We start from the raw sequence: 7,181 nt of genomic DNA, 5'->3' as shown, positions 1-7,181 counted from the left end.
TCCATCAAATATTTTTGATCCAATATTTATTAGGTTATTAGGGTTTAGGGATTTGCTTTTTTTTTTTCTTTTAGAATATAAATGCTTTTTAATATATGTAAACAGTAAATGTAATAAAATATAATATATTTTAACTTTTAAAAAAATATATAATATATTTTTTATCTGAATATTAATTGGATGGTATTGGATCATTATTGGATTGGATCGGTCGGTTGGATCCATTGGATTTACATGTCATCCAAGAACCGACCGATCCAATATTTGATTTTTAAAAATGTCATCCGATACAATCCAATCATGATTGGATATCCAATTTTTAGCGGTCGGTTGACATTGGATCGGTCGGTTTGTTATTGGATCAGATCGTTTCTGCATAACCCTATCTATGTTGGTTTGATTTATGTCTTTTTTCATGGGATATATATATAGTTTTGTGTTTATTTGGTTCTTTTTTTGTGATGCAAACAGGTGTTTGTGAAAATACCTCAATGGACTAAGATTATGATTTTTTTTGAGTAATTCCATTCAGATATATTTAACAATGATGGGTCTTTCTCTATTTTAATGTTTATATTTAGTGTGTTTTCGAATAAGAATGAATTAGGAATGAATGTTTGTATGTAGGCTAAACTACTAATATTATCAACTAATAATGCTTGACCATTCATTTTTGAAGAGGGAAAGGCAAAATTGTTAACAATATTTTCACTAGATTTTTTAATATTTTCTTTAGTTTAATATATATATATATCAACAAACAACACAATTTAACTATTTCGGGTTTCAAATATTATATATTTGGATTCTCCAAGTGGTGTTGGCTTTTCTTATGCCAAAGATCCAACCAAACACACAATTGGAGATTTACAAACTGCTTCTAATACATACACTTTCCTCTTCAAGGTAGTTAATTAGTTATTATAAAGACTAATAATTAAAATGTTTAATTTTATAGAGATAATGATAAATTAATGTATTTTTTTCTGCTACTTTTACTATTAATTGTTTAAGCAATTCCCAGAGTTCATTTCAAACCCATTTTACATTGTTGGAGACTCTTTTGCTGGAATATATGTTCCCACCCTTCAAGTTATTATATTCTTGAAACGAAAAATAGGCTAATAGGTATCAACTTGATGATGCTTCTGCTACTACTACTTCAAGTATCATCGTTCCCTGTTTTGTAAGTTTATTTACTTCTATTACTATTCTCTCTCTTCACATGAATGACTAGCTACTTGAGTCTTGACTAGCCAGGCTTGTATTTTTGTGGGCATATATAATACAATTATTATTTGTTAGTTGGGTTCTATGTCAGATTTGGTGCTGCTTGAGTGTATATTTTTGCTTTTAACAATAATTTTAGGCATAATAGCCAATATTTGTATTTCATTAAGGGTATGTAACAGTGTATTTGCTCCATGTGCGAGGTGCAAGATTGATGAAGTGGAAATAATTTATCCCATAATAAAAATTGTTGATGTCTTAGTACGCTTTTTTAGGAGAATGTTGATTGGCTTGGAAAAGAAAATCTGCCAGATAAAAAAGGCATGCCTCTTATCTTTAAATTAGTTATTTTTTTGAGACATAGTTTTAGAGTTTCAAATATTGTTGAAGAGTTTTCCCTAAAAGCCTTTCATTATTTAATAACAAAGTACTTGTTTAGTTTTTTGAAGTTAGTAATTTAATCATGCTTTGGCACAATTACATAAATCCAATTACTTCAATAATTTTCTTGTTTCCACGTAGTGCATAGAATAGAATAATACCCATTTTTCATCATAGTACTAAGTTGTTAGGAATTCAGTGGGAATATGCTTGCTCTTATAAACTCTAGTGAAGATTGAGTTGCATTGATTTGTATTTCCATGTTTGATTGTGTTGTGTGTACCAAGACATGAGCAATCAAGTACAGCAAAGGATAGCATATATACTTCAATCAGAAAGGAACTTCAGTAAGTTGTAATTCACTTAAATCAACCAATTATCTTTGCTTTGCTTTGCAGTATCAATAAGCTTTTAATTCCTAGTAGTTTGAAATTCTTTGTAATGCTTTGTCTTAGGTTTTGTTTTGTGGAGAAATTCTTAACTTAGATTGATTGATCAACAAAATTAGTCCTTAGTTCATTCAATTATTTTTGTTAGGTGGCCATACTCACATATTTGAATGTACATCAAAGCTCGCCATTTAAACTCAACTGTGCAATTTTCATTTCGAACTCCCATGTAAGTAATAGTCCAGGTCCTCTAAATAATACTCTATTGAATTATGTTCTCTATAGATTAGCTTGTGCACAAGAATGAAAGACAGCAGATTATGAAATATATTTAGGTGGAATTCCAGTAGGTTAATGAAAATTTTAATATATATTATGATTTTTAATTAAGAGCTAAATTACTTGTTCCAAATTGGCTTGCCTCTTTTGAAAAAAAGTTGCAGTGCAATATGTAACTATTAATAATCTAAAGTATATTACATTAATGTAAATTCCCACAGTAACATAAGTTTGTACTCTACAAATGCTAGTAATTTACTTATGTAAATTTAGGATTTAAGGGCTAGATTATTGGCAAAGAAATTTAATTGATTCATTCTATTTCTATTATGTTAGTATTTTTAATAGTCCTTTTTGTTTGGAAAAAGTAATTGATGAAATATATTAGTCATAAGTCAGACATAATTGCTTATGAACCTCCCTAAAAAAAGGTTAGAACAATGTTTGTTTTTCTATTATGTCAATTTACAATTCAAATTTTGTATGGTTAATATATTTGTATCGATTCTTAATTGTGTTATTGTTTCAAATCATAGCTATAATCTGATGAATCATGGCAGGGGAACCAGGAAATTAACAGAATTGACTGTACGTGATAAAATGATATCCATTCATGGTTCTATGTTTCTGAAATTATATAGAATTATTATAGAGGTACAAATGATGGTGATTTTTTTCTTTTTTTTCCACTCACTTTTTTTTAATATATATACTAAGAGTTATGGGAAACTTTTTTGCTTGTTTTATGCAGATGAAACTCTCTAATGAACGGGATTCATTGGCAATGACTACTAAGAAACTAAGTTGTGATAGTTAAACTTACTGAGAGGTAACACCTTTGTTCCCATATCTGATGGATTTTCTTCTGTTGGCACCTTCTCAAATCTTTATTTTCTCTTGAGTAACCTTTCTCTAATAAAGAGATACTTTATGTCTATATGCTTTCTACGAAAATGATACATTGCATTTTTTCATAAACGTACTGTACTTTGACTATCTAAATAGATTGAGTATTGATGAATCTTTTTGATGAGTTCCTCTTAATTTATTTTTGTGCATACCAATTGTTTGTTTAATTATTTTTCCTTAGTTTGAGTGCATAAGGGTTTATTATTGGTTATATATATCTATAGCTAGCTCTTAATAATGATCTCATGCTACTTAGTTCATAAAAGTATCTGATTTAATTAATTAATAAAGCAAACCTGATATGTCATTGATGAAGGGAGATATTTGCAATGACTTGAAGATTATATAGTAAGGTTAAAATCTGCAGTACCCAAGCTTTTTTGCATTTTCATTTTGTTATTTATTTTGGCTTTAGTTAATGGATTTGCTCTGCAACTTTGCCCATAATTTTGGGTTTCTTGTGTTGGCTGTGTTTTTTTTTCTTAATGAAGTGCTAATGCTTTCTTCTTGGATCCTGATCGGTTCATACCCAAAAAAACATATATGGACTACAAAGTACAATTGAACATCAAACTTTGAGCCATTTCAGTTTTTCTTTTTTAGACTAATTTTATTTGAGATAGTTTCCTGGTTGCAAGAGTTGTATTTCTTTCTTTTTTTTTTAAATTGGGACACCTAATTAAAGGCCCTTGATGTTGATAGTTTATTAATTGGTATGTAATTTTGCTTTCATTTTAGTGGCTTCATTGGATTTTAAATTGGAAGGAAACTTTATTTCCAATAGTTTGCAAGAGGTATCTTCTCTTACTTTTTTTGTTTTGTTATAATATTATGCAAATGTTAGAAGAGTTTGAATATGTTAGATATTCATTCATAGTGAAGTAGGTCCTAAGATTATTATTGTATGTTGCGGTGATAACGGAAGGTTGAGAACTTGTGTGTCTTAGTGAAGTAGGATCTGAGAAATTTGTGTGCTGCGGTGAGATAAGGAAGAAAACTTGTGTGTTGTTTGAATATTTTTAATTGATAATGATAGATGGTTGGTTGATAATATGGGAGGAATGCTTTCTGCTTTTATGTAGAATTATCTATTATTATCTTATAATTAACTTGTGTTTGGTTGATTGGTTTGATTATTGGTAGATTAATTAGATTGCTAAAAGCATACACTTGTATGTTTATTTATTTTGATTTTTCTTGTAATTTTTCATAGACACATAAGAAAAATTATGAATGTAATTCTACTTTCATTTTAGTGGCTCAATTAAATTTCAAATTGGAAGGAAACTTTATTTGAAATAGTTTGGAGTTTGAGTAATTTATTTTCATTTATGTTGATGGACTAATTTGATGATTCTTACTGTATACACTACAACAAAAAGATTTAATAATAGCATTGAATTTCTACATTCCATAGTGGGTATTTTCATAAAGGGTAGTAGCTCATTGGTTAGTTTTATTGATCAAACAAATACATAATACTGGTATGATTTTTAAGCAACTATTTAGGGCTAGCTGGACAAATGCGAGAGGACATTAGGATTATCGATGATGATTTATAATGTGTTTGAGATGCAATTATGGCTTTGAGTTTCTTTGATTTCTTCATTAAAATATGGGTAGGTAACCATTTGGTACCCTGTGCTTTTGTAAAGTATTATTTTGGTACCCTCTGTTTTCAATAATGCTCATATAGTACCCTGTATTTTAAAATCGTACATATTTGGTACCCTAAATTCAAATTTAATTAATAAAATTTTACCAATTTAATTAAACAACTGTCAATTATGTAAGCTCCAAATTTAAATTTAATTACTTAATTACATATAACTGATGACAGTTTGATCATATTGACAAAATTTTATCTATCAAATCTGAGTCTAGGGTATCAAATATGTATAATTTTAAAATACAGGGTACCATATGAGCATTATTGAAAACAGTGGGTAACAAAATGATACTTTGCAAAAACATAGGGTACCAAATGAGTAAATTCCCTTAAAATATTCAGGGATATTCCTTTTAATTCTAATTTTGTTGACATGAGTTAGAATACCATTATATTATTTTGGTATATTTCTTTGTTTGCCTAGGTATATTGTACATTTATTTATATAGATTTAGGGATATAATTGATTTATGTATTTCTTGAAGGTTTTTTGAAGACCTTTGGTCATATGTAAGAGCATCAACTTCGTCATCATATATAATGTATTTTAGTGATTAATCAATAAACTCTGTTTTCCTTTTCGTTTACTGTTAAGAATGTGTGATATTGGGTTTTCCATTTGTTAGTTCTACAAAACTGGTATTGGTACTTAATTTCGTATGACACTTCTGTTATGGTGGAGATTATTAAGAAACAATGTGTCTATAGACATATGATCATAATGTTTGCATTATTTAATATATTTTTGCAAATGTGGGTTATTGATACTAGTGGAATTCTGTGATAAGCTTTGGTAATTTGCCTTCAGATTCATCCTTGTAGTTTTGGCGTTTTCTTTCTATTTTTTATTTAATTGCTTGCAAAGTGTTTGATAAATTGCTTCATTCAATATTAAGTTATTTTTAAGAGTGACCATATCCCATATATAATTTGGAGTCTTTGCAAATTCGTGGGTTTGAGGAACTTAAAATGATTGCAAAGTGATTTGTTCCAACATGTCAAAGGAAACATATATATTCTATTAATTATATATAATACCAAATTACTTTCTAAATTTATTTTGAGTTTACTTGTCACTGACTTAAGTTACTACATTGGATTTTCATAGCCAAAGAATTTCTTTCAAACTTTTCTCACATTTTTGGCCCCTAAAGCTAGTGATCTTAACAGCTTTTGCTACTTTATTTCTATGATTGTTAATTTTAAATTAATTTTTTTTTGTCTTTGGTTTGAATGGGACGAATTGGAGTGCATTGATAAAAAGTACAATGTGTTGCACCACCTCAAATAAATGTTTCTTAATGGTTTTCAACACTGTTTTTGTTGTTTTTAGATGCCTAGAGGACTGCAATGATGTTGTAAGCCACTTTATTGAGTGGATATATGTTGACTTTTACAAAAGGGTTCGTATATTAGTCCAGAATTTTAATACTAATTATATTTACTCATGGTATATAATTATTCAAAATGACTTATTATTATTTGTAAGCGTTGGTGGCTTTATTTCAGATCACCGCTGTGAAATTGGGAGGAGGTACTATCTTTTCTCTGATTTTTGTAAGCATAGCTATGCTATATTTCTATTTCTATGTGTGGGTGTGTGTTTGTATAATTATAGATAATTCTTTTCTTGTATGCCAATTTCGTTTTTGAAGTTTATAGTGAGTACCTATAATTGAATATTTTCTTAGCTACCAGCCTTAGAATGAAACTAACAGTAGCTACGTGTAATGAAATTAAACAAATAACTCAGTAAAGAACAAGCCGAGTTGGCATGTTACAAGACTGGTACTAATAATTTCTTTTGTCTGAAATATATTTTCTTCATCTGCAGGTACTTAAGTAACGGAATCAGGGAATCTTAGGGGGTGAGGGAGTTCCTTCTATGTTAATAGGTAGGGTTTTAGTGCAAGCCATCTACTTTTGGTTCTTGTGTTTTATGCTCCTCATTTTTGTATTTCACCTCTGCCATTATTACACTTACACAGGAAGAAAACGAAAGCTTTTATTCCTCCAGAGTTAGCATATGATCCAAAGCCTGCATGATGCTTCTGAGGTGCTATTCTACTTACATTTCAAACTCTAAGTTCTATGTTTTTAATTTGTTGATTTGAACGCATAGCCCCATTATTGAGTCTCTAAACACCTTTTGCTTTTATGAGGCAAAGGAAAGTATGAATAATTTTCATATGGAACATGACTATAGCAAGAGAGACCACAAACTGGTTGCTAAGAAGTTCAGAATGAAAATTTATTTAACTTTTTGTGTGCATGTAGAGGAAATGCAATATAAGTGAAATGCATCATATGACATTAATTTTATT

The 7,181-nt window shown here is 29.1% G+C and overlaps 1 long non-coding RNA gene across 1 annotated transcript; it reads left to right on the top strand.

Moving 5' to 3' along the window:
- The first annotated feature begins 1,997 nt into the window (after positions 1-1,997).
- LOC133829073 (uncharacterized) lies at positions 1,998-6,484 on the top strand. Its single transcript, XR_009891505.1, has 3 exons — positions 1,998-2,229; positions 6,191-6,260; positions 6,367-6,484. It is a non-coding gene; the product is annotated as an uncharacterized LOC133829073 (long non-coding RNA).
- Positions 6,485-7,181: the final 697 nt, after the last annotated feature.

This window comes from Humulus lupulus, chromosome 4 (assembly GCF_963169125.1).
Source record: "Humulus lupulus chromosome 4, drHumLupu1.1, whole genome shotgun sequence".
Lineage (NCBI taxonomy): Eukaryota > Viridiplantae > Streptophyta > Magnoliopsida > Rosales > Cannabaceae > Humulus > Humulus lupulus.
Note: the sequence above shows the minus strand (reverse complement) of the source record. Positions and strands in the feature narration are given on the sequence as shown.